The sequence below is a fragment of the Ambystoma mexicanum genome, chromosome 10 (genome assembly GCF_040938575.1).
Source record: "Ambystoma mexicanum isolate Mex_15411 chromosome 10, UKY_AmexF1_1, whole genome shotgun sequence".
Taxonomy (NCBI): Eukaryota; Metazoa; Chordata; class Amphibia; order Caudata; family Ambystomatidae; genus Ambystoma; species Ambystoma mexicanum.
The window spans coordinates 820,589,360-820,615,832 of record NC_090932.1 but is presented as its reverse complement, the minus strand read 5'-3'; positions in this window follow the sequence as shown (position 1 = coordinate 820,615,832).

Sequence of the window (26,473 nt, the reverse complement as noted above, 5' to 3'; positions counted from 1 at the left end):
TGGTTGTGGCGATTGGTTGCAATTTTTACACTGTGTAGTATATGCCTGGACATGATGGAGTGCTGACTCATACAGTGTGTTGTATTGGGAGAAGTGCTGAAGTAGTGGATGCTTAGAAGTAGATAGGGGTGACCTGCATGTACCTGGACAATTGTTACCCTGCATAAGTCTGTTATGTTGAGCTGGGTGTGCCCAAGAGAACACTGTTGGGTGTATGGAAAAAATCCTGGAGCCCGTAGGCCAGTGACCAAAGAGGCTAGGCCTGCTGAATAGCACACCACCATAATGCAGACATGCACTTTTAAGTATGCATGTGTCCGCTGGTGGCGACATTGAAAAAACTGTTGTGCAGGACCTTGTAGACATGGTTGAACAGCAAAAGTGCCCTGATATGCGCCTAGTACAATATGGTACCCGTTATGGTACCACCTTGCACATTAGGGAGCCACATGGTGTTACTTGTGGTTGATATCAGTTTGCACCACCCATCCTATGTTACTTTTCTGGATTGTAGTATGTGGGAAATGTTCTCTATCTTGAGGCCATTATGTTGTGCTGGGTATAGCTAAGGGCTTCAATATTGGGTACATGGCCAAGGGCTGTAGGCCGTTGGTTATGCATCCAAGAGCCTCTCACTTGAGAACAGCAAGCATACCATATTGCAGACATGTACAGTTGCCTCTGTTTGTCTCTGAGGATGGTGACGTTTGAATAATGGGTGCGGAGAGCATTTTACTCTTGGTGGAAAGCATACGCTGTAGATAATTAAATGTGTTGCACATTAGGCTGTAATGTTGGCCACAACTACAGGTCGGGAGGTGTTTCATACAAAGAAGCATTTGTGTCTTAATGTGCAGTGCTGGGATGTTCAGCACCGACTATGACAGAATTAAGGAGCAACATTTCCACTGGGTGCAAGGAAATGGCATTTTTTTGCCCTCCATTGGCAATGCTACTTTGTTTGCCCCTCTGCATGCAGCATTGTGTACAGTCTTGTAGAACTGAAAGAGAAGGGTTGACATTCAGTACATAGAAGTGTGAAGAATAGAAGGGAACAGAAAGGCATTGAAAGACATACAAAACTAAAATATGTGCAAGCAAGCATGTACAAAACAACAAGAGGACAAACAAAGTCAGAAATAACCATTTATTTTCTGAGACAGTACTACAGACCCAATACTTTATCCTGTTTTACATTAACCCCCCAAAGCCACCTCCCACCACCACCTCTCTACCACGAAAAGTCAGCGCTTTACGCTGTACGTTACACTTCCACGTGCCACATCCAGCCATTTTCTGGATGGGAGCCATGGAAAGGCAACTGTGGAGCAAAATACATTGTTTATGAGGTTAGTGGGTTAGGTTTGTACTCAAAAAGTGTACCAGAATGTTTCTTTGCACAAAGAAGTGCAGAAGGCTAAGGTGGAAGTGAGCAATATAAGGAGCAGGCAGCCTGGGTGTATGCATGAAATGTAATTTTTTAATTGAAGTTAGTAACATGCAAGGTGTGCTGTGTTTGCCGAATATTCTTTGAAACGTTTGCAGTGAGGGGGGTAGTGCAGAAACCAAACTACAACTTTGCAGTGTACACGGTAAGTGGCAGGTATCCCACTGTTGTGCATGCATTGTGTGTATGATATAATATGATGTGCATTTGTATGCTACGGTATTCGTAATGCACCTACACACATGTGTAGCAAACCACAACGAGGCAAAGGAAGTGAAACAGACGGGAGACAGAGACAATGAACCTACTAGGGCAGGTGTGACTTGAATCGCCCAAGTGCATGGGTGGAGGGAGGGGAAGGTACAGTACATGGTAAGAAGAACAAATGACAACAAGTAAAAATATAGGCCAATTGTGCCAAGTGTACGGATAAGTGCACACACGAGGTGGTGGATACACTGTTAGGCATACAGGAAATAGTCTTCAAGTGTGGGGTTTGCTAGAAATCTAGTGTAGGGGTTTACCTGGCAGGTCATCAGCTAAATAGTGCAGATTAATTGTACATAATGCAATTAGCTGGGGAGATGAGCAGAAACAGCAGATGCTAAGAGAAAGACTTTGAGGTGCTTCCGGCCCTGGCGATGGTTCCCCTCAAGTGTCAAGGAGGCAGGGAGCATGTTGCAGAGGGAGGGCCCAGGTGAAAAATCACATCTACCAACAACTGTTTTTTGTAGAAGCGCTTGACCCTGACAGAATTGAAGAAGGATGAGGTAAGAGCTTGTGCACACACATATATAGGGAGTTAGATTTGAAGGTATTATGGTCTGAGGGGCCAGAATACCTTCTGCACAATGTATAGTCTTCTACTTTTACTGCTTGAAGGCAGTGGGAGCTAATGGCGACATTTAGTGCAGAACAGATACCATGCGAAGTCGAGCACTCCTCTTCTGGATTCGTTGCAGAGGGCGGAGAGTGCAAGGGGGTACATTTAAAAAGAGCCTGCTGTAATAGTGTTGCCTACCCAAAAGTACATCTGTGCATACAATGATCTTTTGGAAAGTTGTTTTCACTGGGTACGATACAATTAATGCTGGTATTCATGATATTTTTGTACACTTTAAGTCGGAGGTGGGTTAGTGGGGAAAACATTTCGTACCATTGTGGGAGGAAAAGCAAGGAAATCCTGTGTCGATATGGGTCAATGAGAACGTTGCAAGCACATATCACTAACGTGCCACTTCATGGTAGGGCATGGGGAAAAACAGTATGCTTCTAAAGACCGTAATGGCCGCTCAGTGGCAGATAGCATGCGCAGAGGTACTTATAGTACAGTAGTACGCATAGCGCAGAAACATTTTTGGTACCTTAAATTGGTTATAGTGGTTGTGCAAGTGGATGACTGTGGATGAACACATTTTGAAATCTATTATGGAAATTTAACTGGACGTGCTGGCACATGACTGTACAGTAGCAGGCTGATTTTCTAACGGTACCTATGAATTGTTGTGCAGCGCAGCCAATGTTAGATGGTATCGTCTTGGATGGCATTGGTGGAATCGTGTGTGCCCATTTACCCATATCCAATCAGGTGGTCCTGGACAAAAGGCAGTGGAAAGAGAAGATGACTGCTACTGTTTCCTGGTGTGTACTTTGGAAACCGCACGTGCGAGAATGTGCTCTTTTTACGTTGTTGTCCAATGAACATGGGAGTTTCGGAATTGTCCAATCAGATACTGTGGGTGTGGTTCACTGGAAGGGGCGTTCACACTGCTGTACATTATTCTCTGCGTAGTGAGGCTGGTTGACATGGCGAAACCTATTGTGTTGCCTATCTACTAAATCTGCACGGGTATGCCCTGGAAAGAAACTTTGATGGGAATTTCGGATTGAAGGAGTGGTCGCATTGTGGAACAGTGTCTACGAGCGCAGTTTCGCTGACATGGATGCACTTTGCAAAGACTGGCAAGTTTCGGAAGAGGCGACGTGATCATCATTCACTACGGCAGCATGCACATGGATTACATATCTTGTTTAGGCTTGTTCCATTGGCTAAAGAGGTTGCTAAAGCTAGTGAAGGTGTTGTTCTCATCGATAACACCACAAAGAGTGTGGGACACTGATCATGGATGTTGTTCCGAGCCATACGCAGGAAGGTGTCTCATCAAAAGAAGCATGAATACTTTTTTGGCCGCTGCTGGGATGTTCTTCTGCAATAATTACCTCATTAGTTGTGGAAATACAGAATTTTTCCAACCAGATGGAATTTCTTTGTTGGCCATTGGTAATGCTGTTTTCTTTGCCGTCTACAAGATGCTTTGAAGAGTTTAGTTTAACAATGTCTGCACAAGAAAACAGAAAAAAAAAATGGAAAAGACGTTCTTCCTGTAGAAGCCTTTACAATACGCAAACTAACAAAGCTCTTTTAAGAGCCGCCCCTTACAACAAACTTCCCCTACCCTGGTTACACGTTATGCCCCCACACTTGCACGCAGCATGAAAGCCACATGAGGACATTTTCAGGATGGCACCGATGCAAATGGGACTATGGAGCGACAGGGATTGCGCAAAAACATATCTGGGTGGGCTGTGTGCGCAGAGGACTATTGTACAGAACTGATACTGTTACATACAGACCTCTTCAATGTCATTGGTGGAAGCGTGTGGACCTTTTTAACAGTACGCAATGACGCGTGCTGCAAATATAAAACTGTATATGCAAGAAGAAACGTTTGTGCTTCATTTGGAGAAGGCTGTCGCCGTACTTGGGTTCACGCACATGTGTCCTTTTTTATGGAAGTTACCAATGACATTTGCGACAATGGGGACTATTGCTGCTGCGGGTGTGGGTGCCACCAAGGCCCACTAATAATTTTTGCCACTAGTGTGCGTACCTAGGTAAAGTGACATGGCTGGTCCTAGTTGCAGATGCACTGCAGGTGAGCAGATGTGGGGCATCATTACTTGCAGGGCAAACCTATGTGCCGCACTATGTTGCTCTGAGAAGGCGCAAACATATTACATAGCACTTCTACGGTGTGCCTTTTGGGCAGATTGTTGTGGAGATTCTTTACCCGGAAAGCAGCCGTACATTGTTCGGAAACATGCATGCTTGTGCAATGGGACATAGCAATGTGTTTGTAAACCTGCCTTTTCCAAAGAAGACTGCATACATTGCTGAACCCCATGCTTTTCCGCTGTCAGAGAATCCGGCTCCGGTTCCCGAAATGAGGGCCCACGCACACTGTCGGTGTGGTTGCCTCGTCACGTTGGCACTGGTGTCGTAACGCAGCTCGAAAGCCAGATCTGGCGGCTTTGAGGATGGTGCCTATGGAAATGGGACTGTACAGGCATAGGGATTACGAAAGTCAGCAGTGTGTACATAGAGGGCTGTTGAAAACAACTGATACTGTCACATGCAGAACTCTTCAATGTTATTGGTGGAAGCGTGTCCAACTTTTTAAGAGCACGCAATGTCGCTGTGCTGCAAAGAAGACACTGCAAAGGGACGAAGTAATGTTTCAACTTCATCCGGACAAGGCCGTTGTCATCCTTGGGTACACACACATGTGTATACTTCCTTTCTCTGCAAGCTACCTATGACATTGGGACAATGGTGAACGTCGCTGTTGGGGGTGTGGGTGACAGGAACGGACGTTTATAATTTTCTCCACTACTATGCGTATTTAGCCAGAGTGAAATGGTTGGTGGTAGTTGCAGACACACTGTTGGACACAACATTTAGCCATTGCACCATTGCGAAAAGTGAAATACACCCAATTTATTCTACAAATGGCCCCCCGCAGTGTTTGTGTACCGTGTGCGGTCTGACTGAATGTATAGAAAAGTGAGAGAAATCTTATGAAAGTCGCTAATGCAGTTTGTACAGACTCCCACCACTGTATGTGCATCTTGTGAGGTCTGAGTGAGTGTGTAGGAAAGTCAGTGCTCTCTTATTTGAGCCTTTATGCACCTTTCACAAACCCCCACTACTGTATCTGTTCCTTGACAAATCGCATTGCCTGTGTAGGAAACTGAGTGATAAATTATTATTTTTTGTATTTACTTATTACGATTTGTAAAGCATACTAGCAGCCCAATGTCATTGAGGCGCAGTTGCATCACATTGTATTAGTTACATGAACTTGTCTTAGTTACATAGGGATACTTGGCTCTTGGTTACAGTGATATAATTTCATAAAGACCTTGTACAGAATCCAATCATTTAACCAATCGGAACACACAAGAACACAATCAATGTACAAAAGAAAAGCACATTTAAAGCATAAACTGCCCTAACAAAGAAACTCCTGCTCATGGCCATCAAGGAAAGAAGTATTTCCTTCTTTCTCTCCATCAAAGAAACATTGGATTACACAATCCAGTCCATTCAACGACTACAAAAAGCATTGATAAATTGTGTGGTGAAATTGTAAAACAAACTGTCAAATCATAAGTAGGCTAAATGAACATAAGACTACTTTGCACCTCCTGAAGATCCATACTTTGTGGTGAAACACGTGCATTGGACATTTTCTTGAATAACTAAGGATTGTGTTTTGGAATGATTTTCATGTAGATGTGTTATAATGTTTATTTATAGATTGTCCCAAAATTAGCATATTTCTGCTTGTTTGCCAGTAGTTGGTATGGGAGTCAAATGTAGCTCAGGCTAACTGTTGAGTAGTAAGCTAGGCAGGCACTTCTCTGCTACAAGAGCATGTCCATTGCTCCCAGCTCCCATGATTTTGGAACCGTGTATTGTATGTTTGCTTATATTTTGGCCCCATTTTTCTTCTGATGCTTACGTATTTCAATGTAACTTTCCAGTTTGTAACACCAAGTACATTTGTTTTTTGTTAAAAAGTGTAGGCTTTGTTAGGCCTCTAGAAAACAGAATCTGTTTGATGGCAAGGTACTGTTTGCTATTTAAAACGTTACTGCATTTACCTACTGAGTATACTATTATGACTTTGTTTACTTGCTCTTCTTTACTCACTGACATGTCCTTTGTTTTACCAAGACCTATTAAAATGGTTTATTTGTACAGAAGTAATGCATGTGTCTTGATCTAATACATTGTTCACTAAGTTTAATCGAGTTTTAAAAATCAAAAGTGATTGCTGAATTAGATTGTTCTTACTGATATGTTTCAAGAGGAATGTGGGTTCTGCTAACGAAAAAACTTGTCACACTATGTACACGTCACTCATTTGATACTTCTGTTTATCATGCTGGGTTAGAGAATATGGGATGGAGCCCACCAGACACTCCGCTCCTGTGATTTCATGAAGGCCATATGCCAGCTGAGGACATTTCTTGTGATGTCATAAGGTGAAATTTAATGTGAAATAATTTCCTGTGATGTTATGTACTGTCATTTTATTGGGTTAAGTTGATGTGGCATCATTTCCCGTTATGTCATCAATATAGCAGGTACGACTGTTGAAACGTTAACATCCATACACATTTTTGGGCACAGAATGTTGGCATCTATGATTTTGGACGACTGTCCGCTGGACGCGTTTTGGGCACACTGCTTTGTGTGCATAGGCCTGGGTGTACTATGCACACTGTTGCCAATCTTGTACACAATAATAGAGCACAACACACTATTTTGGGAAGATGCTGTCTATTTATAGGGTGCACCAGGTGGGATGCTTATTTGCATACCTATCTGTAGGATGTGGGTACATGCCTGACCACATTAACGTTCCTTTGCAAATGATGCAGAGTGGTGATGTTACCATGACACTGAGGCATATATACACATGTCTGCTCTTGCAGTACACACAAACCTTCATTCCCACATGCGTTGTCAGGTGGTGGACAACATGCAGTCATGCAGAGCCTGCTGCCATCGTACGGATGCATCCATTGTGATTGTGTGCATTCCGTGGGACACTTATCTTTTGCTTAATTGCAAGCATTGAGGATTGTGTGCCGCTGAATCTGAACGCCATTTCAGGAAAAGCCCATCAAACACTTACCCACACTATCATTATTACCCATTAGGGAAGGGAAGGGGTAGCACAATTCGATACGTAGTGTGGGAAAATGCGTTTTTGTAGAACTTGGTTGTTAGGGAAGGAAGAGATTGCTGTGTCACAGTCACATCTCCAATGATATGATTTTTGAGGGGATGGCAGCCTGCGACATGGGGAAGGAGTATACGTGCAGGTGTGCCACAGCCATTTCATTTTATCCAAAACATGTGTTTGCACGCAACTTACCATAAGGGTTTATATTTGAATACCTAATAAACCAGCTACTATCTGTATATGAACAACAGATTTGTCACATATTAACCTCACAGATTGCACTAAGTGCGTATATGCAATTAAATAACAGTGCTAAACTTATGAAGGCAAACCATTGTTCTTAACTATTTTTATATTGTTTCATGAATAAAATATGTGATATGAAAAATTGGTGAACCTCTGCTTTCTATTTTGTGTGGTTTGAGATAGAGTAAGCGCCATACTTGTTGGTCTCTAATTGAGCGGACTGAGAAAGGGGTAGTTGATTTGACCTGTTCACTTTTGAGTTACGCAACTTGTAAGGAGGCACAATTGTTCCCCATTTTTGTTACTTTGCCTTCCAGCCTCTCCTTTTTGCTATTTGCAAAGTTCAGTTCTTTTGCTATGTGCAAATGGTGTTGTGCCAGGTTTGTGGTTTCTACTGTCTTGCTTTCCTTTCCAATCTGTTTTCTTATGGAAAACAGAATGTGTTTGCTGTACATGGAGGAATATATAGTACATAATGTATGCTTCCCATTACAGTGCGAACAAATAGGGTTACTGTACAAAGTCATTGGGCCTCATTAGGACCCTGGCGGAGAGGGTATTACGCCAGCGTAGTGCATGGCGTACCTCTCCGCCATACTACGAGTTCCCGTAGCGCCATGGAGGTTTTCTCCGCCTGGTTTTACCAGCCGGAGAAAACCATGGCGCTACGGGACCTCGTTGTTAATTACGCCACCGTATTTTACGGTGGCGTAATTAACTCCTTCCCCACTCCCATTATACCCTATGGGGCAAAAATGGGAATGGGGAAGGGCAGAATGGGGATTGGGGATTTACCGCTCCGCCGAGGTCGGAATGGGGCGGTAAATCCGCCAACCCCCATGGCGCTATCGGCGGCTTTCCGCCATGCTTCGCGGTGCATTTAGCACCGCGAAATCCGCCTGGGTCGTAATGAGGCCCATTCTGTTATGAGGTACATTTCTTTCCTGAAACTCAAAGGTGCTTGGCATTGCCGTGTTACAAAAAGACATGTTACACATATGTACTATTGCATACTGCAACACCTGTGCAATAATTAGAGTCTGTTCTGCTTCCTTAGTACATTGTACCAACATTTTGCCCTTAGATCCTGCCAGTCGTTACTCTGCCCGTTACTTCTTTGTTCCCATTTACAGTAGCATTGTGGTACGGTTGGTGAAGGGAGACGTTAATTCTGTTGTTGATGCATTCCTTTACGTGTCTTCCCAATGTCTTTCTCCTGTTTGCTTTGTACGTACACCATTTCTACACCTACTCCATGTTCTCTTGCCATGTTTTGCAATGCTGCTGTTTTCATATATTGTTTGTGTTTGGTAATTGGCACCACTATGTAAGAAAACAGGTGCCTTGCTGAGCAGGTTGGATGCCACCCAATGTGCGCAATCAGACGCATAGTCTGCAACTGCTGTCTGCGTTACCATGCCGCCAGTAGTTTCATTATGTTGGAGAGTTCTTCTTTACAAACGAAGCACATCCTGCTAAAAACCAATGAAATTCACTGGCAAAAAACATTGTTAAAGGAACCTTATGGTTAAGTTGCACTAGCAAAATCCTATTCAATTCAATGTACAAACGTTGTTACAGGGACGTTATGGTTACAGGTAAAACCCCCCAAAAAATGAATTCGCAAGCTATGGTCAGCTAAGCAACCATAACCCGTGCCACCAGTGTGCACTGCAAGGATTAGCACTCATGACATCAAAGCTACCATCACAAATCTCATTGATGACATCACTGATGACATCACATGTGCATTTAGTTTACATGGGAAGCCTCCACATGGGATTGTTATTGTAATGGTGGCAAAAAACTATCAAAGATGATTGGAACAACTACCTTGAGAGAAGTAGTTCATTAAGCAATGCATAGCTATAGACACCATTGTATTACACAGCTCTTTGCAGTAAATGAACCAACTGATGTGGAAACGAAGCCATTGTCTGCACCATGCCCCATAGAAGTGTTACAATTTTACAGTTTTGGGTACTGTGAAACATGTAAGAAATACCTACCATTCTCTTAATAACTACATAATTGCACTATTGTACAGAAAACATAAATACACCACGATACATACAAATATGAGCATACACAGGGAAATTAAAGTAGGGAAGCAGGGAACAGTATTACCAGAAAGTCTTCATACCATACCTGATTACCTTCATGCACAGAAATCATTGTTGTATTTTACGCTTTCTTCTTCCCCTATGTGTATATGTATCATATGCTGTGAGTGAACCCTGAGGAAAGCAGTGCAAGAACATATGACAAGGATGCCGTACACAAAGATAGAACCTTTTCAATTGTTACTTCGTGATTGGTAGTGAAGAAAAGCACCTGGCCTATTTACGTCAATGAACAAAAAAGGGTCAGTGACACATGTGATGTCATCAATGATGTCATCAATGAGATTTGCGATGGTATCTTTGATATCATGTTTGTTAGTCTTTGCAGTGCACACTGGTGGCACGAGTTATGATTGCTTAGCTTACCATAACTTGCGAAATTTGGGGGGTTTCCGGTTTTACCTGTAACCATAACGTCCCTGTAACAACGTTTGTCCATTGAATTGCATAGGTTTTTGCTAGTGCAACTTAACCACAACGTTCCTTTAACAACGTTTTTTCCAGTAATTACACAGCCACTGTAGTGGCCGTGTAGTTATGGTTAAGTTGCTAAACCCATAGGAAGAGCACTTTTTGGGTGGCTTATAATTTCGCTCCCCCTGGACGAATCCACACCGAATTTGCTTGCAAAGTTTGGTGAGGTTTGGTCCAGGGGGGGAAAAGTTATAGGGGGGGTCCCAAATTTTATTTTTTCCCGTAGACTGAATGGGGAAAAAACTTTGCTAAAACGACCAAAAAGTAGGTCACAAAAAATTAGTGATATCTATGTCCGCTTCCTGTTTGCTCCGTGGACAGGACACCGATTGGCTAATTGGCTTGCATCAGGTCTGCGGACATGCAACGTGTCCGCTGATTGGCTGGTATGAAGCATGAGGTGCGTCGGATTGTTTCGATGCGCCCACCATCTTGGATCCGTGTTTGGTGTCAGCGAACATCACAGTAAATACATATTAAAAAACACAAAATTGCACTTGTCAAACTTATCAAATAATCTCTGGGGAGGTGAGGGGTAATGAGGATGGGATGGGATATGGCTGCAGGAAGCAAAAAACAGGTTGTTTTTGTTGCAAAAGTCCAAACAGTTAGGATGTTCGTGAACAGTCCTGTGCAGGAACGGAAGAAGTGGTTGATTCCATCTTCGCCTCCACACAAAGCACTTTAGAAGATTATGTTTGATAAACTCTCAAGAGATCTGACGGGGCTCACAGCATTTTGTCACACGGTAGATTTGGAGGTGTTGCACAATATGTGCCTAAAGTACAGGCCAAAGAGATTGAATTTTGGCATTCAAGGGATGGAGATGTATAATCATGGAATTGCATGCAATTTTGTTTCCGAGTACACATACATTGTCAGAAAACATTGCCAGCGTCCACCTAAAACAGAGCTTGTGGAACAGTTCAAATCCAGGTACAAATGATAACCATCTGTTTTTTGATCAACAATGTTTTTAAGAAGTGTCCAAATAAAGCATTCAATTTATTTGTTAAAATGTATCATCTTTGTTATTGTTTTTTTCCAACTATTCCACTATTTACAATTGACTTACAATCCCACAAAAGGGATGAGACCTAGGCTACATAAGTGAAGGAGTCCGTGACCTAAGCAGAGATGGCGCTACTGCTAGAAAAACTTTGACTCTTTTTTGTGTATCCTCTACTTCAATGTTGGAGTAGGGCGCATTCTGTCATTGCAAAGTTTCCCTACCCCTTAGCAGCGCCACGATCATTGAGCAAGAGAAGCCCCCACATTTTTCCTACTGTGCAAGTGCACAGGGCCGGTCTTAGACCAGATTGCACCCCAGGCAGGAAGCATCATTGGCACGCCCAAAAAATGTTGGCAGAGGTTCTAACTTCAGAGACGATGGGGAGAGGCAAACTTACTTGTGTGGAGGCACCTAACTTCTTTACACATTCTAATGAGACTATTCTAGTGCAGCTTCAATATGACAATCAGTTATATCCCTCTTTCACTTATAAAACCACTCAGAAACCACATACTTAAGCTCTGCTGTGAAAATGAACGGCATCCTGCCCCTACACTTACAATTACTCCCCTGACATGCAAGAATGAACACCCATCTGATTTCAATTGCCTAAAAATGTATGCATACGATTGCAGGTGCTAAAGATAAAATGTTTTACATTGCCAATTGCCGGTCATTTGTTAAATGTGTTGCTGCCACCACCATTTATTTTCTGTGCCTTGTCCTTCTACGGCTCTGTTCGTCTTACCAAACATGATGAGCGGAGGAGTATCACTGAAGCTGATCATGGGTATTTTACCTGGGCTCTGCCTGATTCACTCAAGGTGAGGGGTTGGGTGCATATGGGTGGGTGGGTGTTCATTCTAACCGGTGGCTGTGCCCAACATTTATCCACACTCTCTCATATGTGTCTGATCTGGTGCTTCTTCAGTGCCTGTGTGTGCCTCGGCATGTGACTGGGTGCAACACAATGATGGGTGCAGTTTTGTTTCTGTGTGTGTCCTATGCAGTCTCTTAGCAAAATCAAGCATCATGGGGAAGCCTGGCTTGGGGCACATTTAAGACAGATTGTAGAGTGCTAGGGAAGCGAGGACGAACCACAAAATATATAACCGCATGTGGGTGCTGTATCACTTCTCTGCACAGTGCTTTTAGCCTGTAACCTTCACTAATTTTCAAGTTGATTGCATTATTTCAGTGACAACACAGATGGTGAGGCAGAAACGTAAATGGTGGACTTGTAAACATAGATTTTTGCTTCTACAGTCTGCAACCCCAACCTTACCTTGTGGTATTACAGAGTAATACTACATTCCGAATGCCCGTTCCTCTATATTGTTTATATTGGTTGCCCAATATTTGTTAATATTAAAAAGAAGCAATTTCAGGTTATTTTACACTCTTAATTAAAATGCTTGACGTTTATAAATTGATGTGCTTTTGCGACACCCAGAGAGTGGCAAAGAAAGAGCTATTCATGTCTGTGTTCAAATGTAATTAAAATAATAATGGAGTCCGACTGGCACCCACTAGAGTCTGGCACATCAGGCAGCCGTCTGCACTGCCTGATGCAAAGACTGGCCATGCATGTGCATCAGAATTACAGTTCTCATGGATGCGGTGAGGCAAAGTGTTGCAAACTAAGAATGTATGTTGATTCTGAGTGAAGGTCACCAGCTTTTAATTTTTGCTTGCGAGCTAAGGAAGCGCACGCATCGGACACACAATATAAGGTTCAATTGTATTTTGACCTTGAGAGAAAGGGACCATTCCGAAAGGAATTGAATGAAAGAAGGGTTGTAATAACGTAAGATATGATAAGGTTATGCATTCCAAAACTGGACTAAGGGACATGTAAATTCAGTTCATGAAAAATTGTTGGTGCGAACGGAGTCTGTGTTACGGTCTGAGTTACGCCAAGAGAATGGAAATTGTGAATATAATGTAAATTTGATTTTCGATGATTTTATACCCGAACAAGCATCAATTTATCATTATCTGACCATTATTTCTGGGTTGCATTCTACTCGTTTGTTCTGTGTGGCATATTGCAATTAAACGCAAGTATAACCTTTGTGTGTAATGTTCTTTCTACCGCCCACATGGGCAGTCCCGCATTGAGATGCATGTAGAGCACTACTCGGTCTCCCAGGCTCAACGCTAATATTTCATTAAAATTCCATCTATGAGCACCTCGAATAGTAGCGTCAGCTTCCGTATCCCGTTTAGAGTTGATCATACTGCTTAGCAATGTCCTCGGAAGCAAATTGTGTACCACTTTCCACGTTGTTTTCTCTCTGTTAAGATTGTTTCATGTCTGTGCTAATCGTTAGTTTAAACTCTATGCCGAATTAATGAGTCAATGGATAAATTGTAATAAAGAGCGGCTAGTGAGACACATTTCTATTATGTTTTCAAAACAGGTACTTCCTGCCATTCTGTGATTGTCATAGATTCCAGTTGCCAACTGACGGGTTGTTTAACCGGCAGCTGCAGATACTTGTGAACACCTGGATATATTTGACTCTTTTTTGGGATGATCGCCAAAGGGCCCATATGCCCTTACGCTGTACTAGCGATTAGGAGCAACATAACATCCTTTACGGTGGTCTAGCCCCAAGTTGATGCACAAGCCCTGGAATTCACTGTGCGACCCAAGCGCTTCTTTTACCCAAAACGAACACCTTGTGTACGCAAAAAGAACAACGCGTGACTCACAATAAACATTTTGGATCACGAGAGAGGATACACATTTCCAATTTGATTGAATATGGCAATAGTCAGAAGTTCTCAGATATATTTGACTCTTTTTCGGGATGATCGCCAAAGGGCCCATATGCCCTTATGCTGTACTAGCGATTAGGAGCAACATAACATCCTTTACGGTGGTCTAGCCCCAAGTTGATGCACAAGCCCTGGAATTCACTGTGCGACCCAAGCGCTTCTTTTACCCAAAACTAACACCTTGTGTACGCAAAAAGAACAACACGTGACTCACAATAAACATTTTGGATCGCGAGAGGATACACATTTCCAATTTGATTGAATATGGCAATAGTCAGAAGTTCTCGGAGCATTTATTGTGAACTAAAAGTACTTTACAAATTGTACAGTCTTGTTGTTTCCTTTTAAAGTACGGTTTAATATTCCGAATTTTGACATGCTGTGTTGTGAGACGATGTGCGTTGATTTTCGGGTTCTGCGTCACGTCACATAGGTGATGACTGGGCGCTTTTGGGTATGCTGCCGAGAAACATCACTGAGAAAGGCGGAGAATATCACTAGGTTTGGTGATGTGAGGCTCAGGGGAGGGGGATATGATTTAGTGCCATCAGGGCAGTTCACATTAGGCTGATGCAGCAACAGATATGATTAGCACAAGATGGCCGCGCCCTGCTGCCAGATTTCGCATATTTACAAAAGAGGAAAACTAAGGTAAGGTGCATTGGAAATGTTTGTGCGATCGATCAACATATGTATAAAAATACATGCCCAAACCGTCGGGACAATACTATTTTCTGAGCATTGCACTTGTCAAACTTATCAAATAATCTCTGGGGGGGTGAGGGGTGATGAGGATGGGATGGGATATTTCTGACCTGATTCCGAATGAGTTTACAAAGTTTGGTGGGATTCTGTCATGAGGGGGGAAAATTAGAGGGGGGGGTCACAAAATAATGTAATGGCTTATAAACGAGGTGCCATTTGACGAATCTACACTTAATTTGGCAAACTGATAATAGATCTAGATATAAATGTTTTTGCAACGTTTGGTGGGATTCTGTCAAGAGGGGTCAAAATTAGAGGGGGGTACCAAAATAATGTAGAGGCTTATAAATGTGCTGCCATTTGACAAATCTACACAAAGGTTTGCAAAAAGATTATAGATCGAGCTATAAATGTTTTCGTAAAGTCGGAATGGATTTTGTCAAGTGGGGGCTAGGTTATATGACGATTGTATGTGCATTCATTTGGCACTTTTGAAAAAATAAAAAATTAGTGGATTTCCAGCAAACTTGCGTAAGGAGCATTGGCAAGGACCTACAAGCATGGTTTTCCAAATGTGCCAGTGTTTTTTTATTTGACAAGTGTCACAATGTAGTTACAAAAAATAGCGGTATACCTTTAGTGACAGAGGTAGCCTGTGGCCATGGCCAGTGGATAGATTGTCCGGTTCATGGAATAAGGTCATGATCCGGACAATCTGGCAACTGGCCATGACCACAAGGGACAAAACATAGGATTAAAGTGGCCATGTCCACCTGGGACTGGCTTTGTGGTGAAGTTATTCAAAATTAGGATAGGTCTGAAAGGGAAGAAAAATGTGCTCGTGGTAATATGGTCATAGGGTTCTCTTTTTGCCTTCTGCAGGCTGCCATGGAAAGCGAAGAGGGGCCATGTATGGAACCCTCGCCTTCCCTTTCCATGGTGGCCATCTTGGAAAAGCTTTTTCCTTTCTACACCGGGATGCCACAGGCGTTCCGGTGTAGGAAGGAAAATCCTCTTTATTAGTACCACAGGTTACCGCTTTGGGAACCTAGGCTTTTAATGGCCTTCATCCCCCATTTCATGGCTGGATTGGGGGGATAATGGTCCAGAGACCTCGTTATCCATCCTCGCTTCGCTTGAGCTGATAACTTGGGCTGCTGGGCTTGTATCCACCGTTCCAGTCCCTGGAACGGAGGATGAACGCCACAATATTCCCATTAGCATAACACAAAATGCAAATGGAAATGTTGGAAAATCTTATTGAGTCTATGTACTTTACTGAGAAATATATGGTAGATGGAGTCTATACATTTTTTTTTCAATTCTATTTTTTAACTGTGAAAGGTGGTTCCAAAAGGAACATTTATTTTGTTTTTGAATGCATTTTTTTTGGCAGGAGGGCTTAGAACGAAAGGTGGGGAGGGAAATTAGGGAAGAGGCACCAAACACTAATATGGAGGGGCAGGTGGACAGGGGAAAATGTTGCATGTGTGTTATTTCTAAGGTAGGGGCAGTGTTTCTCATGCTCATTGATTGCAGCAGTGGTGGTATCTCTTGGGGAGGAGGGGTGGCATTAGCTGATTCTATATTAAGATAAATAGCAGTTTTGCTAAAAGTATGTACTGCGTACAAGATTGTTAATGGATGAGTAGGAATAGGTGTTGGAGCTGTGCAAAGGAAATTTTGAAGTTGAAAGTTCCTAGATCAGTAGAAAATGCAGTTCCGAACTGTCCACGAAGCACAGATCTTATTGTGAAGTCCGTACGGGTTCTCGGACACATCATCATGCCGCGCACCAGCATATGGTCATGTGGCACTCTCCGGAAGGTCTGCAATGAAGTCAGATGTTTGTATACATTATGGTTAAGTTGCACTAATAAAAACCTATGAAATTCAATGAAAAAACTTTGCTAAGGGGACGTTATGCTTAAGTTGCACTAAAAAAACTATGAAATCCAATGAAAAAACTTTGTTAAGGGGACATTATGGTTAAGTTGTGCTACTAAAAACCTATGAAATTCAGTGAAAAAACATTGTTAAAGGGACGTTATGGTTCCAAGTAAAACCGAAAACCTCCTGAAATTCGCCAGTTACGGTAAGCTAAGCAACCATAACTCGCGCAACCACCGTGCACTGCTAAGACTAACACCCAGGACATCAAAGATGACATCACAAATGACATCTCCCTTCACATTTGCCAGAGACTTTCGATAAGGCTGCTTTAGCTTTGCCGAACCACTCTGTTGCTTCACAACATTTTATACACTGGATTATTTCTCTGTCGCTGCTTCCTAGAACTACACGGTCCACAATGCAACAGTTACGTGTTACGATAATTGCTTTAAATGTCACAACCTGGGCTCCCTCCCATTGTACACGAGAGCTCACCAGTTGTCTTGACCTTCCATCTATTAAGCTTTGTCTTTGCCTTAGGTAGGGGGCCTCCGGTGCCATCATTGCTCCTCGCCAACTCCATCTTTCAGCTGGGAGGGAACCGGGCAGCCTCCAGGCACCAGAGGCTGGAGAACACACACAGTTCAATGTAGGGGGGGGGTTTGGATGCCTTCACTCTTCTCCTCCACCTCTTCTGGCTAGCAAACCTTGCCTGGAGATCCTGCTCTGCTCCACATCCTTCCGTCCACCAGTCAGTCCTGGGCTGAAAAGGATCTGGGGTTCTGCTCTCTGCTCTGTGGATCCCCTTTAGCAGTCTGGGTCTGGTCCACTGCTTTCTCCCAGTAGTTGGGCTTCAGGTAGGGGTCCTCTGCCAGACTCAGCCTTGCAGACTCTCTCCTGGTGTCCCAGGAGCAACTGACCCTTCTTGCTCAGCAGCCTTCCTTTATACACCTGGAAGATGTTAACAGGCTGCAGGTGTTGGGTCAGGGTTTTGTCTGCCTGACCTTGCCTGACTCCATTAGTGGGACAGCCTACTGTCAAGGTGTGATAGTCTATTTTCTATTTCCTAAGGGGTTTTTCCTTGGCAATCCTTATACTCTTCAAAAAAAGGATAAAGATGTTGTAGATTTTTGTGAGGAAAAGGGGTTTGAGTGTAGGGTTTTTGAAAAGTGGGTTTCGAGGAAAGAGGAGTACAACTCATGTTGGAAATTAGGGATGGTGTTTTTTTCCCTGATGGTTTCGCCTTTTCCTTACAGAAAGGTACTGGGGTATGATGGGACTCTGTGGACGATATCCCATGACAACTGCGGGATGTCAGGTAGGGGTGTTTCAGAACGGGAGGAACACCATATCTCGCCCGAGTGCATGTCTCCCATAGTCCCCAAGGACCCCCTGACCACGTAATCCTCTCTCACTTGTCCGCCCCCAGGGTTGGGGTCCAAGAGTAATTGCCCTACCCTGGCCACCTGAACAAAGGATCCCCGGGAATGGCCTGGGAGAACGACCTCAGGTTTCTCACATCACTCTCAGTGCAATGAAAAGTAAACATCACCATCCAATATAACGACATATTTCACAATATATCTTCATTCAACTAATAACACATTGGTTTACATACCCTTTAAAGCAGCGGAAGGTCCATCTGATAGCCGTGGCTACCAAAGGAACTGTTATAACTGTGGCTACATAAACCCCCCAAAATGCACAACACACCATTGGCCTGAAGACAGTCGTAAGTGTGAACACTTTTGTAGTTATAACTACAGCTATCAATGCACCAAGTGTGCTGCGCTGTAATTGGTTGTATTGTAGCCACAGATATGACATGCAGTCATTGCTGAGATTAACTGCACATAAAGTTCACCCAATCTCATCAATTGCACTGGTAGCCGCGGTTATGAAAAAATCTTTTAAAAATGTATGTTATGTTATGTTATGTTACTTTGCATTTATTTGTTTTTTCAAAATGTATATTTTATTCAATAGTTCATTACAATGGAAGAGTGGATATCGAAGTGGGGTCCCGTATGCATATCATTCATAACGATATATTGATGGGGAGGGAGTGGAGGAGGGGGATGGTTCTGGAGGGGGCCAAGTTATAGCCATGCAGAGTTCAGTTAAGCCAGCGGACACTGGGTGGCTTCAGAGTAAGGGCAGGGAAGCGATCCGCATAGTCTATGAATGGGGCCCAAGTGTTCAGGAAGGGATTAAGGTTGCCCCGGCGGGAAGCCGTGATTCTTTCTGCTACAATGATGTCCCAGCACTTAGCCCACCAGAGTGGAATTGAGGGGCCTTCGTAGAGCTTCCAGAGACAAGCTAAAGCGATCTTGGCTGCCAGAAGTAAGTGGGAGCAGAGACGGGCTGCATTTCCCAACATTGGCAACTCCCCATCCCCCGGTTCTCCAAGTAGAATAATTCCGGGGTCCTATGGGATATTGAGGCCTGTTATTGCTCAGATGTGAGTCAGTGCCCCCTTCCAGTAATGCGCCGCTTTTGGGCAGTCCCAAAGGAGATGGAAAAGTGTCCCCTCTTGCTCATATCATCTCCAACAGTTTGGTGAGGGTCGCATCCCCGCTTTGTGTAATTGAGACGGTGTAATATAGTACCTAAAGCATATTTTATAACCACCTTTTCTGTTGGTAACGCACTGAGTGTTCTTGTGAAGTTTAGTCCAAATTTTGTCCCAGGTTTCAGGGTCGAGGGGACGCCCGAGATTGCGCTCCCAGTTCAGCATATACTTTTCCTTTGATTCGGGGTTCAATTTTTCTAGGAGTTTATAAAGGGTAGAGATCTTGCCTCTTGGGGGGGTGCCGTTAGTGAAAGTTCGAGGGGAGTTAGATCCCTGGAGCCTCGGTCCCTGATAGAGCTCTGAGAGAACCAGTGCCTGATCTGAGTGTACCGGAATCCTTCCTCCTCGGAGAAGCTGAATTTCGCTTTACAGTCTTCAAAAGAGAGCGGCTGGCCATCAATTATAAAGTCTGAGATTTTGTGGAGCCCACCCCTAGACCAACTGGCGAAGCTTCTGCGACATAGGCCGGGGGAGGAGCCTGGATTGCCCCAGATTGGGGTTAGTGGGCCCAGCAAGCTTTTGATTCCCCATTTTCTGTTTGCGGCTTTCCAATTGTCCACCGTGTTACAGGTTGCGGGCAGTGGAGGTGTTGCGGGCTGGGTATTTAGAGATTGGATGTGGGGCAGGTCTGATAAGGGAGACGAGCACCATCCTTCCTCAAGTTGTAGCCAAGCAGGGCGATCCCCTACACGGGTCCAAGCGAAGGCGGGCGCGAGCTGAGCTGCGCGGCAGTATCTAGCGATGTCCGGGACCCCGAGACCACCGAGTTGTCGACTACGGGTGTTGATTCTCCTGGCGATGCGGGGCCTTTTGCCGCCCCAGATGAATTTCATAATATCGCGCTGCAGGTTTACCAGTTCCGATGCGGGGATATGGGTCTGGAACGCGTGGCATTGATAAAGTAATCTTGGGAGCACGGTCATTTTCACCGCGGCAACCCGGCCTAGCCACAAGATCTCTTGCCTGTCCCACTGTTTCAGGTCGGAGCGCAGTGATTTGAATAGCCGGGGGAAGTTGGATTTGTAGATTAGTGGGCTGGATTTGGGGATGTGAACGCCCAGGTATTCCAATGATGTATTCGCCCACGGGATTGGCAACTCGGGACACAGAGTGTTTGCTTGGCGCCTTGGGAGATTGATCGGGAGGGCGGAGCATTAATCATAGTTCACTCTGAACCCAGAGCATGCGCCAGATGCTTCTAGTTCATCCAGAAGAGGTTGCATCGAGCTGCTTGGATCTGTGATTGTGAGAAGTACATCATCGGCGTAGAGCGCCACTTTATATTCAGTCCCGCCCACCGTGATTCCTTTAATTTTGGGATTGAGGCGGTTTCTCGAGGCGAATGGCTCCATTGATAAGGCAAACACCAATGGGGACAGCGGGCATCCTTGGCGAGTCCCTCTGGATATAGAGATCCTTGCCGATTTTCTTCCCTTGACTTGGAGCTGTGTTGATGGGTGAGTGTAACAGGCCATTAGCCAGGTTGTAAAGTTGTGGCCAAAGCCCATGTGAGAGAGAGTATTCCGTATGAAGTCTCAGTTCACTAGATCAAACGCTTTATGTGCATCGAGAGAGATTACTAGAAGCAGGGTTTTCAATCTGTTTGCGGATTCGATTAAGTTGAGTGTGCGTCTAATATTATCATGAGTTCCTCTGCCTGGAATAAAGCCTGTTTGATCTTTGCGAATCAGATCAGGGAGAAACCTGGCAAGTCTGGCTGCTAGAACCTTGGAATAGATTTTCCCATCGGTATTCATTAGGGCAATTGGTCTATACGAAGCTGCTTGCTCTGGGTCTTTTCCCGGTTTCTGCAAAAGGATGGTGGTGGATTCGTCCATGGAGTGTGTTACCTGTTTTGTGGATAGGAACGAGTTGAATAGTATAGCTAATTGTGGGGTCAGGATGCGGGCAAATGATTTGTAATATGTTGATGTGAACCCATCCAGTGTTTTTAAGTGATTTAATGGCATCTAGAATTTCCTCTGAGGATATTGGGGCTTCTAAGGAGTCCAGTGGGGAGGATAACGAAGAGGTGGGGAAGGATTCTAGATAGCACTGCTGTAGGGCGCTGTCCTCTTGGGATGTGGGTGGTCCTTGCATGACCGTTTTATGATGGGCAGTGCCTTATGTACCAATGTCATGTTCTGAAGGCACTGGTAGGTTGAACGCCCTTGGGAACCGAAGTTCAATTCAGTAGAGAGAGTATAAAGAGTCAAAAGTGCATGTGAGCACTGGATATGTGTGCAGCTGGTGTGGCATTCGTGTAATAGCTGCTTCTTAGTGGTAGGTGTGGTGTTTGAGAGATCAAGAGTATGTGTTCGTTTTGGTAGGATTTATCCAGATCGATTGTGGCTGCGTTAGGCCTGAGGAGAACGCCTGGCTGGGGGGGTGTAACCAGCAGTGCTTAGTTAGAGTGATGGGGAGTATGAGGCAGATGTTAGTATGAGGACAGCTATACAGAATGGTGCCATAGTATCTCTGATGGTGGTGTAAGGAAGAGAGTAAGTGTGGTGATGTGATATGATGGTTTACATGCTCTTTCAAATGTTCCATGCATTCCAAACCATTCCATGTAAGTCACGCAATTCCATGCACTCCAGTCCGCTCCATGCACTCCAGCCCACTCCACGCACTCCAGCCCGCTCCACGTACTCCAGTCTGCTCCACGCACTCCAGTCCGCTCCACTCACTTGAATCTTTCTATGTATTTGAAACTATTCCATGTACTCCAGTCCGTTCCGTGTATTTCTAAGTTGTTTAATGCACTTCATCCACGTATTTCACACATATCATCCACATACTTTCCCGTACCTTTCACATATTACACAAGTACCTTCCACATACCACATCTGTTCAATCCACATACATCACCCGTTCAATCCGCATATGTCACCCGTTCAATCTGCATTCATCACCCGTTCAATCTGCATTCGTCACCCAATCAATCCGCATTTGTCACCATTCATCCAGATACGTCACTCATTCCATCCGTTCTACACACTCAATGGCTCTACGCACTCATCCACTCTACGCACTCATCCGCTCTATGCACTCATCCACTCTACGCACTCCTCCGCTCTACGTACTCATCCGCTCTATGCACTCATCCCTTCTACGCATGCATCCACTCTATGCACTCACCCGACCTACGCGCTCACCTGCCCTATGCGCTCACCCGCTCTTACGTACCCTTCCGCTCTCACGCACCCCTCTGCTCTCACGCACCCCTCTGCTCTAGGCATTCATCCGCTTTATGCTGTCTCATGCTCTACGCATTCACTCGCTCTACGCACTCACCCGCTCTACGCACTCACCCGCCCTACGCACTCATCTGCCCTACGTACTCACCCGCTCTACGCACCCCTCCGCTCTTGGCATTCGTCCGCTTTATGCCCTCTCACGCTCTACGCATTGACTTGTTCTACGCACTCACCCGCTCTACACACTCACCCGCCCTATGCACTCACCTGCCCTACGCACTCACCTGCCCTACACACTCATCCGCTCTATGCTCTCACCCGCTCTCATGCACCCCTCCCCTCTCACGCACCCCTCCGCTTTAGGCATTCATCCGCTTTATGCCCTCTCACGCTCTACGCATTTACTCGTTCTATGCACTCATCCGCTCTAAGGACTCACAGCTCTAGGCACCCCTCCACTCTCAAGCACCCCTCCGCTTTTATGCACTCATTCGCTTTTACGCACTCGTCTGCTCCATACACTCGTTTGCTCTACCCACTAGTCTGTTCTACACACACTTCCGCTCTACGCACTCTTCCACTTCACTGCTTTGATCTACTTTACTCGTTCTATTCTGTTTTTCCTTTTAGTTTACATGAGCGGTTATTAGTTGTCGATTTGTCTCATGGATCTTGATGTTGTAATGTTATTGTCTTATCTTATTGTTATTCAAGATCTAGTAGGTGTCATTGGGATGATATTATTCAGATTGGGTTAGTTTGCATACAGGTTGGTTTTAGGGGAAGAGCCAAGTTTTCAGTAGTTTGCGGAATGACATTAGATCCTCAGTCAGGCGGATGTGGGGTGGGAATGTGTTCCACAGCGTGGGGGTCAAGGCTGAGAATGATGATCCGCCTAACCTGACTGAGTTTGTTTTAGGTATGACTAGGAGGCCGGCTGAGCTTGATCTTAGAGTACGTGGAGGGTGATATGGTTTTAGCTTGTCTTGAAGATATTTAGGTCCGGTTTTATGCACTGCTCGATGAGAAATGCATAAGGTTTAGAAGGTCACTCTTCGGGCCACTGGAAGCCAGTGCAGAGTTTTAAGGGCTGGGGAGATGTGGTCTCTCGGGCCGAGCGCTAGTAGCAGTTTGGCTGCGGCATTTTGTGCTCTTTGAAGTTTATTCAGTTGGTAAGCGTGGACTCAGAGGTAGAGGGGGTTAGCGTAGTCCAGTCTTGATATAACAATTGATTTGACCGCAGAGAGTCTGTTGGGAAAGGAGAGATATGGAAAGATGCGCCTAAGAGTTTTAAGGTGGTAGTGGCAGGACTTTGAGACATTGTTGACTGGCCTGAGAGTGTTAGGTCAGAGTCGAGGGTGCATCCAAGGTTTTTTACTGAGTTAGAGGGAGTTGGTGAGCTGTCCATGGCAGGTGGCCAGGGTAGTGGGTGTGGAAGAAGTTCAGAGTTGCCACATACCATGATTTCAGTTTTCGAGGGGTTTAGCAAAAGGTGGCTTTAGGTCATCCAGAGCTCTATGTCGAGGAGGCAGGAGGCGAGGTCAGGTCGGCGGTTGGGTTTTGAGTTTTAGAATTAGTTGAGTGTCATCAGCGTAGTTGTAACACAGGATGAGGTGTGAATGAATTATTGGTGGGAGGGTGATCAAGTAGAGAATGAAAAGGAGGGCAGATAGGCATGCTCCTTGTGGAACTCCCGTATCGACTGGTTGGGCTTGGGAGGAATAGGAGGAGAGTAGAGTTATTTTGTACCTAGCTTTGAGGAATTAAGCTATCCATTTGAGGGCGGTTCCACGAATTCCTAGGGAGTGGAGGCGGTCAAAGAGGATTGAGTGATTGATTGTGTCGAAAGCGGCGGATAGGTCAAGAAGTATTAATGCGGTGCATCCCGCTGAGTCTGCTGTGATTTTAAGGTCATCCCAGACTGAGGTTAGGGTGGTTTCAGTTCCGTGTCAGGCTCTGAAACCTGATTGTGCGGGGTCTAGGAAATTGTTGGCTTCAACAAAGGCATTTAGTTGGGAGTAGGCGGTTCGGTCAATGAGTTTGGCAAGGAACCTGGTGTTTGAGATGGGGCGGTAGTTTTTGGGCTCGAGAGGGTCGAGGGAAGGTTTTTTTATTAGAGGTTTGGCATGAACCGCTTTGAATGCATCAGGAAAAATACCAGAGGAAAGGGAATCATTTATGATGGATCTTGCGTGTTCTCCTGCGCAGGTAGAAGCGAACATTTCTTTGAGGGTTGTGGCCAGGCAAGGGTCTAGCGGAGAGCCGGATGGTTTGTGTGCAGAGAGAAGTTTGAGAAATTGGTCGTGCATATATGTGTGTATTAAATAGTCCTTTTAAGTTGTATTTTGAGATACATATAGTTCAAGAGATATATAGATTGTAAGAGATGGTGGTAGAATGGGTGCAGAAACATGAATAGATTCATTAGCGGTAGAGTGGGTGGGTAGGAGTAAGATGGTGGAGGTAGGCTGGGTAGGGTTAGAGAGGGTGTGGGTAGGGTATACGGATTGGGGGAAGAGATGTAGGTGTACAATTGCGGTTGAAAAGTTTTCAGTAGTGAGAGTTGGTGGAGATAGTCAGGGTTAGGAGGGTTGGGTTAGGTTGGGTGGATGTAAATAGGTGGGATACATTAGGTGCACAGAGGTAGAGACACTAGTCATGGCCACAGTAATATGTACACAGTGATGATGTAATGAATATGAACATTGTCAATAGAATAATGTGGTTATTGCTCTTACAATTTGCAATAAGCATCACATTGGGTATGGAGACTTATTTACGTATGATGAGAAGGGTAAAATGTTTGTTTATCTGTCAGTTAAAATTAAAGAAAATATAGTTAGGGAACATAGTTTGTAAAATACAATGAGTTACAGTTCTACACATAGGTTTAATGTTTGATCATGTCTGTATTAAGAGCTTGGACAACTTTGCATTAATTAATCATCTAGTTTGAGTACATTGGGACAACATGGATGCAGATTGCAGGAAGGCCCGTGATCATCACAAGGTGAAAATGCATGTCACTCGTTTACAACATCGGCATGCTTCTGCAGGTGCATCTACTTCTACTACACCTCCTTCATCATCACCTCCAGCCTCCAGCCACCACTTCATCTGCAGCTCCTTCAACGTCAGCTTCAGCCACCACCAGTCTCAACTTCTTCAAGTGGAGCACCAAACCCACCTGCTGTCATTTTACCAGCACCCAATCTTTCAGAGTTCGAAATTCTTTACACTATATGCCACAATTAGGTTGTCCTGAGAGATGCAACACTAGCTGATTGGGAAGAAGCAGTGTCTCGAGATCAGAATTGCAGAGAATGTTTACGACAAGTGCAAGCAAATAAACCTTTAACTGTCGCTGTGATCCCATTTTATGCACCATTCACCTCAACTACCATACCTTCCACAACCTCCACCGGGACTCAACCTCTGCTACTGCTGCCCACACCAGATCTGAAACAGTGCAAAATGTTGTGCTGCAAATTTTAAGGAAAAAGGGCCTGCTGGGCTTGAAAGGGCATTCTTTGGGAGTGTTTTGTGCAAGAAAGGGTAAGAAACTACAACACCATGAGTCTTTGGGCGGCAGATGGCTGGAATGAGGCAGGTGCAGCCAACTGCTATTTAAGAGCTCCTTCGGCCTGTGCTGCCTGTTGGTGATTGTTGGTATGGCATGCACAGGCCAGAGGGAGCAGGCATTCAGTCAGAACATGTGAGGAAGATTTCATGCAGGACCTGGGTCCGGTGGTGTATCCATAAAAACCAGGGGTCCAGCAGTGAAATGCTGCGAGGCTACGCAGCTTCCTCCTGTGAGCGGAGCAGAGCACGGCAGGAGACTGTACAACGCAGGAGATTAACTGCCTGGGGAGGTGCTGGCGAGCCCCCCCAGGCCTCAGTTAAGTGCTGCCATAAATGTTTCCTGGGTTTACGCATATTGTCTTGTGAGGAGTGTTGTGGCCAAATCAGAAAACTTTTG